Source organism: Microplitis mediator, chromosome 1 (assembly GCF_029852145.1).
Source record: "Microplitis mediator isolate UGA2020A chromosome 1, iyMicMedi2.1, whole genome shotgun sequence".
NCBI classification, from domain to species: Eukaryota; Metazoa; Arthropoda; class Insecta; order Hymenoptera; family Braconidae; genus Microplitis; species Microplitis mediator.
This window is the reverse complement of record NC_079969.1, coordinates 11,533,751-11,542,421: the sequence shown is the minus strand read 5'-3', so window position 1 is coordinate 11,542,421 and position 8,671 is coordinate 11,533,751.

Genomic DNA, 8,671 nt, shown 5'->3' with positions numbered 1-8,671 from the left:
TATAATTAATAATTATATATTTAAATACGTAAACGTAGTTGAATAAGTCATAATTAATTTAGTTATGATAATAATTTTATTTGTTCGTTGTCAATAATAAATACTAGCGCCATCCCTAAAAAAAAATATTTAAGTCCTTACGGAAAAAATATCTCAGGTAGTACTCATTGCTATCTTACATAGAACTCTCTACTATGATACACAGTAACTAGCAATATGTTGACATAGACGCAGGCGCTATCTGCAGATAGCAGTCGGTAATATGTTTAAAAAGTAACCTTTGCTATCTGACATACGACTGGCTGCTACGTACATAGAACTGGGCAATATGTAAGAGTGTACTATGTAGGATAGTAGTGAGCAACATCCGACATGGTGCTGAGTACAATGTAGAGAGCAGCCAGTACTACGTAGATAGGACCTACTGCTATCTCAATTTTTTTTTTCTACAGATGGCACTGACTACTATCTGACATGGTAGCCAGTTCTATTTTTTTTTTTTCCGTGTACTTGACCGACATCGTCTGTCCAGTGCAAGATTTTTCTTTGAGTTGCACTCAAATTATAGACAAGAATTTAAAAAATTTAAATTTCAATTTTAAAAATATAATATCAATTGTAATTTTTTTTTTTTTATATTATATTTTTCAAATTATTAGAATTACTATAACTCGGAAACTATGGACTTTAGCGACTTGACTCATAAGACTTTTTCTGAAGGGGATACAATTTTTAATGAAATTTTCGTTAATATTTTTTGTGTACTTGCATTGGCTTACGTTTTGCAAGCCAATAACAGTCTATTTCATAGAAAAAACGACTTCCGCAACGGACACAAGTGAAACAGCTGGAATGACAGCTAAGTAACTGTGGCCATTTTTGAAGAACACTAAATGCCCTACAATTTGCGACCAGAACCGCGTCGATATTATAAAACGCTGCTGAGTATTAGAAAGTTAAAAAAAAGTAATTTAATTTACGTGTATTTTAAATGGGGAATCTTTGAAATCAAATGGAAAGTACTTGAAATTGGAATTAAGAGCTCAAACTTGGCAGGAATTTTTGTTTCAGCATAAAAAACATTATTTTGCTTGATAAGCAACGAAAAATATACTTTTGCCTAAATGGAAACACCCTAATACCTATATTTGATAAAATAAAAAAAAAAATTGACTTTAATTTCATATATTTTTTTGATGATAATCTACCATTTCTTAAAATTTGAATAAATTTTTTTGATATAGATTAAAATGAGTAGAATTTATAGAAAAAATTGGAGGGGTATTATTTCAAAAATGAGAAAAAAAAAATTTTTGCAAACTTCAAAATTTTTTTTTTCTGCTTTTTCTTGGTAGGAAAATTTAAAATTTTTGTCTAAAATTTGAGTGCAACTCAAAGAAAAATCTCGCACTAGACAGACGATGTCGGCCAAGTACACGGAGAAAAAAAAATACTTTTATCAAGAACATTTACTTGAGACAAAAACATAAATTCTTGATAATTTTCAAGAATATATAATTTTGTCTCAAGAATTCGTAGAATTGAAGGAAATAATTTTTATTTAATTCAAGTAAAGCTATTCTTTTGTTTACTTAGAATATAATATCAAATTCATATAATAACAAAAATAAATTTGATGCTTTTTTCTCAATAAATTGATAATTAATAATAACAAAATAAATATTTTGAACGGATTTCTTGAACCAAGAAATTCTTGTTTGGAAAATAGTATTTTTTTTTCTCCGTGTAGTTCTCGAGAAAAAAATTTTTACGATTTTTTGTTTTTTTTTATATCTGGTGTAAAAATCAATATTTTTATCTAAAAATTGGTGAGCAGCTTCATGAAAAATACTTACATGACATACCTAAAGGATAATCAATTCGGAGTGGAGGCACTTTTCATATGCTTATTCTGCTACGCCCTTTAAAACATGCAAAAAAGATTAATTCGACTCATTGCACACTTATTATTATATTTTGCATATTTTAAACAAAGTATTTTTCAATAAAAATAACAGTACTCACGGTAAGCTCATGACTATTGAAGACTAAATTGATAACAATGATGAATTTATCTTGATTATTTACATCTGATAAATATAATTATTATTAAGAATTCCATACAGATCTAAATATAATCCTATTAGACATGATGATCAGAATAAAATCTATTATTAAACAAAGTTTGTTAAGCAATAATATATTCTCTGCTGGCCGCACTTTTCCAATGTCTGACATACGCTCTAACAACGTAATATTTTACGAACAAATCCATGCAGTTTCAGCGTCACGGTGAAAACACGGTAGAAGCACGGTGGTTTCAATTAAAATAATGGTGGTTTAAATTCATGAATTTAGTTAAAAAAAATGAGAAATTAAATTACAACAATATTAGTCAAGTTAGACAAATTCAAACTTCTCATTTATATTATTTACCAAACAAAGTACTTATTGTTCTGCTATTAGTACACAGAAAAAAATGAACTATATAAATTGAGAATGACAAGTAATATAATGATAACGTGATCACTAAATACCATCATTCTAAATAGTAATTTTTTTATTTATGATTAAAACGTGAATAATTATAGGATAAGTATGAAAATTGATTGTCTATGTAAGAAAAATTATTATTTGAACTTCAAAAATCGTAACTGATAATTAAAAAATAGACGACACGTATTATTAAATTTACTATTTGAATGTTAAAATTCCCCATATTGACAACCGGGTTCCGGGTTATAATTTCAAATAGTAATTTTTTTCCGTGTAGGTATACCGCTATTGGTCTCGTTACGTTATAAACATCAATAATATAATTGAATATAATCCAAATTAGAAAATTCATCATTTATTTGATATCTCTGATTTTCTTTAGTTTATTTGTGTCCAAATAAATACAATGAACCACGTTTTTCAATTTTGTGATTCGGAACAGTAGATAAAATATCAGACTTTGGATTCAAAGGTGTCTGGATCGAGCCTACGAGTTTGCGTTATTTTATTTTTTTTTTTTTTTCGTAATAAAGTTTGTGGATACATCACGGAACCATGAAGTCACCTCGGAAATACTGTGAATTCACGGTTAAAAAACCGTCAAGCCGTCGGTAAACCATTGTTAACTCATCGTGCAGATCGCTGAAAACTACTGTGAAGCTACCGTGGAATCATTGTGAGAATACTGTCAGCTCACAATTGAAACGCCGTTGAATTAGCGTGGAAACACTGTTGAAATTCAGTGGAAACGCAGCTGGAATATAGTGGCGCTACTGCTCAAAGAATACCGTGGTTCCATTGCATTACAACCACGTTCCCAGAGTCGTTCCACGCTGGTTCTATGATATTTCCACCGGGTGTACACCGTGGCACTAAGACCACAAGAGAACCGCTTATAATGCGACCAACATTGATCAAGTTGGGCGTTGTTAACTTACATTCTCACGATTATTAAATAAATGCTAGCTTCGATAAATAAGTTATTTTAACTTCCCGTTAAAAAAATCGACGATTTTCGAAACATTGAGTTTTCAAATTGAGTTCTGGAATTTTCAGAGAGATGTCTGTATACATGTGTGTGTGTGTGTGTGTGTGTGTGTGTGTGTGTGTGTGTGTGTGTGTTATCTCAATCAGATAATCCGTTCGACAGATATTGTTGACGGAATAATACAAAAAACCATGTTGTTTTCGAAGTGCTCGAAAATATAAGGGTACTCGAAGGTATTGTCGAGCTCAAAGAGCTCGAACATACATTGGCATTAATATTTTCGAGCCCCTTGAGCTCAAAAACAGTGGGAAGTTTCAGGGTTGGCCCGCAGGGTCAACCGGTTCCCAGATTTTTTTTTTTTTCACTCTCTATAAGACGTAAAATAATTTTTATGGAACATGCCCGAAGATACACCATCAAAATTCCTGAAGTCAGCCTCATAAAGTACTATATTAAAATACAGCCCATTCTGATTGGTCTAAAATGTGATCTATGAATTTTAAATCGATAATTTCATAATTTGTATATTGAATCACAAAGTTTGAGTGAAATAGGTAGAGTTACTCCCATTCAATGATTTAAGACACTTACAAATCTATTATCTCTCTCTTTCATGATGCTACTTTGTCTTTATAAACGTGATCAAAGTCTCTAGAGTGCACACTCAAATTTAATTAATCAGCACGCGTATGTGATCAATGGAACGCCAGTTGGAATTTATAATCTTACTTATCTTTATTAATTGATACGACATAACACTAATGCTTATGTATATTATTTTTGATAAGTCACTATTACTAAATAAATAAATTAATTTTATGCAGTATTAATCGTTTTTACAATAATAAAGTAAATAATTTTTATAACTTCGTCTGCATAGCGCTGTCTTTATAAGTTTAACGGTGTCGTTCTTCTTGGGTTAATTATATAAACTATTGTTTATATCGAGCGACATCAAGTATGACACTCGATGCCACAAGATATATGACATAAGGTAAAAGACCTAGTACCCCATCTCTCCATGAATTTGTATACATATATATATATATATTTAGTATAACTTAGTAAATATAGATATACCAATACATGAGTGATCAGGTAATGGGTCTCTTTCCTTAGTACAAATTTACTTTACATTGAAATTAACACGTAAGGTTAAAGACCTCGTACCCGATCAGGGAACTAGTATTCGATCGCTCCATGTATTTGTATATCTATAATTAATAAAATTTAGTACACTGTGACAAATTCCCAACAAAGTTTATTATGGGTGCATAGTAACACTGAACTATAAGGAAACTGATACAAAATTTACAGGTGTCCCATAGTAAACGTATGCGCAGACTACACGATTGTGGCCTATGCGCATGCGTTTACTATGGGACACCTGTAAATTTTGTATCAGTTTCCTTATAGTTCAGTGTTACTATGCACCCATAGTAAACTTTGTTGGGAATTTTTTACAGTGTAAATATAGAGCTAAAAATACATGAGTGAGCCGGTACTAGTTTCTTGATCGTGTACTGGGTCTCTTACCTTATATTATGAATACAAATCGAATCAATTGTTGAACTGCTAAAAGTGCTAAAGCTTAAAAATTATTAGGGTTTTAAAATCATGTTTATAAAACTATATTTTTAAAAGAAAAATTAAATACATTCGATTGAATAACAAATAACCAAGTTCGGTTATGTATTATGTAATTATTTTGATTTTATCATTTGAATTTGTTTTTATAATTATCGAAAAATGCAGCAACAATAATTAACAAAGTTTCTAGATGTATTTATTGCTTAAAATTTTTAAATCAATCTATCTGTAAAGTTTATTTAAAGTGATTGTTAATTATGTTAACAAATAAGATTAGTTAATCTTAGCCATTGTAATTATTGTTGTAATAATAATTGCGGTCATTATTTTATAAACGTTCTGTGATAACGATTAACAATCAGCAATTAATTACAAAAGATAATAAAGTTGAAAATTACGCAGTGCTTCATAATTGTTATGAGAAAGTAAAAGAATCATGTGGTGTAACATTCTTTTTCGTCAGGGGTGGTTAAGTAAAATTAAGAAACAGATAATTGAGCTGTAATTTGCAAATTGTTGTTAAAGTCTGCCGCTTAAGAATACGCTATAATGAATTATTTCAAGTATTCAAAAAAAAATAAAAAAAAAATTAAGGCGATAATTAAAGAATTAGAAAAAAATGTTGATAATATTTATACTAAAAAGTGATACCTTAGATTGTTGGTAATAATGTTAAAGCATGGAATGCGCTTTGTTATGTTGTATATTTATAACCATATCGTAATTCTATAATCAATGATATGAAAAATAATAAAAGTAATTTGAAGCACATAATGGAGATTTTTTATTTTATTAATTCCTCAAATACATGTATGGGGGAGCCTGGGGCACGAAGGCCCTCCTCAAAAATTAGGTAAAATTTTATTTTTTTTATTTCCCGTCGTTATGACCTCTATAATGTTTTTATCATCTTGTAGGCCAATATGTGATATGTGGGGCAAAATGGACCACTCAAAAAATAAAATGTAACGAAAAATTTTTTGTTTTTTTTTTTCCCGTCAAGTTAATATTTTCGTTACAATTTTTTTTAGTGGTCCATCTTACCCCACATATCACATATTGGCCTTAAATATGATAAAAACATTGTAAAGGTCATAACTTGACGGGAAGTAAAAAAATTTTATTTTTTTTATTTTTTGGGGAGGAGGCCTTCGTGCCCCAGAAAAAAAAATTTATTTCGATTTCTTGCAAAATTTCGACTGATTATTCCGAAATAGATGGAAAATAAATGAATTTAATAGTTGAAAGCATCAAAAAGAAAAAACCGGCGTAAGGGGGCCTTCGTGTCCCAGGCTCCCCTACTGTTGTATTTTTGTTTCTAAGAAATGTCCAATTTAGTATTAAATAGGAGTTATCAGATATTTTTAGCTAAGTTTTTCTTGAAAACAAAATCTTTAAATACAAATTACAGACCATATTGATACTCTAGTATCTAACCTAGCGAAATGTGCTTGAATTTTTTGGTAATATTCGTTTGTTTATAAGAAAAGATTGGCCAAAGTTTCTGATTACTGTATTCGTTCAACAAAAACAATTCTATATGTCTACTCGGGTGTGAGAGGGAAAAAAGTAAGCGCCCCTGTTAACCGATTATAATAAAAACAGTAGAGTATAGATTATTATTGCAACAAGAACTTTTTATTTTTACCTTTAACTTTTTTTTTTTTTTTTAATTAAGTTGTAAACTGAAAAATGCTTGGTAATAGAAACTATAAAGCGATCAATATAAAAATATAGTAATCGCAACTAATGTTTATAGTTACTTGTGCTATATCACAGTGCCCGAACGTAGGTGAAAGTAGTAGGATCAACTAAGCATGACTAACATTTTTTGTTTTAGTATATTAACTATAGAACATATAGAACTATAGAACAATGAATTTTTTTGGTTTTTTACTAAATCAACCGCTTGTTGACATTTTTCAAAAATTTTTTTTTTCTCTTTTCCACGCATTTACTAAGTATCCAACGCAAAAATTGAAGAAAACTCGAAAAAAAGTTATTATTTTATTTTGATGATGATTACACAAATAAAGGAACAAAGCTTGTTCCTTTAATTGCTTAGCAAAACTTTGATCTATCACCCCTGAAAAACGGTTTGATAAATCAATTTAAAAATTTACAGGGTTTTTGGGGGTACATGAAGCTAAAATATTATTAGCCAACCCTAGTGTTTTCATCTATACATGTAGAGTAGCGGCTGATTTACTGAAAAACCAAAAAAAATCATTTTTTTATACTTACTTCTAATGGATGCTAAAAATAAAAAAATAAAAAGTTTTTCTTTTAAAAATGAGGTATTGTAGGGAATTTATTCAAGTTTTCAAGGCCACTCTCTGATTTACCGTGCGATTATTAGTAGCTGAGATATCGATGATCAAACCAAAAAGGATCCTTTTTCGTTTGCACGATGATTTCTCCCCGACAAACTGTCCTACAAGGTTAAAAAAAAACCAAATTAAAGCTAAAGAAAATTTCTAACCAACTTATATATTAACTTAGCTGAAAAAAATTTTCCATAGTCCAAGCTGAAATTCTTGCTGAGTTCAATGTTCCGGAAACAACATATTATAAAATAACAAAAAGACATTTACAATGCTGACGAAACTGCTCTATTTTATAAATGCCGACCAGATAGAACTTTTATATTCAAAAGTGAACAGTGTCATGGAGGAAAAAAAAGTAAAGAACGCCTAACTTTTCTCCAATGCACGAATATGACGGGTACAGATAAACTACCACTTCTGGTCATCGGAAAGTCAAAGAAACCAAGATGTTTTAAAGGTGTTAAAACTTTACCAGTGGACTATGAAATTAATACTAAGGCTTGGATGACAAAAACAATATTTAAAAGTTGGCTGATAAAAATTGATAAAGATATGCGTAAACAAAAAAGGAAAATAATTTTATTTACCGATAATTGCTCTGCCCATGGTGACGTACCAACGCTTTCAAATGTTAAGGTTATATTTCTGCCCGCTAATACGACGAGTAAGCTTGAACTTTTGGATTAAGGTATTATACACGTATTTTAACGACTTTATCGCCGAGAAGTTGTAAAGTATATTCTTAAGTGTTTAGAACAAAGTATTAACCCTGACATAAATGTTTTGTTCAGAATGAAATTCGCTAGAAAATCGTGGTATACTGTTAGTGATAAAACTATTCAGAATTGTTTTGAAAAAGCTGGTTTTTGGAATAGTTTAGATGAATACGAAGATTCTACTTCAGAAATATATGATAATCCTACTACTGAGGAATGGACTAAACTCATGCCAAGTGAAAATAGTACATTACAGTCTACTTTTGAAGACTTTGTAAAGGTTGACGACGATGTTATAATTACTGGTGAACATACTGATGATGATATAGTTCATAATTGTTTGAGTACGTTGACATCAAATGTGAGTGACGATGAAGATCGTGAAGTTTCTGAAAAAACATTGACTGAAATGCCTATTATTCCAAAGAAACAAGAAGCCTTGAATATCTTAGAAGTACTTCATCAATATTTTCAATTTTCCACAAATAAAATGGATCAATCTATTTTTGACAAGATATACAAATTGGATAAATATGTTCAGAGTGATAAACAAT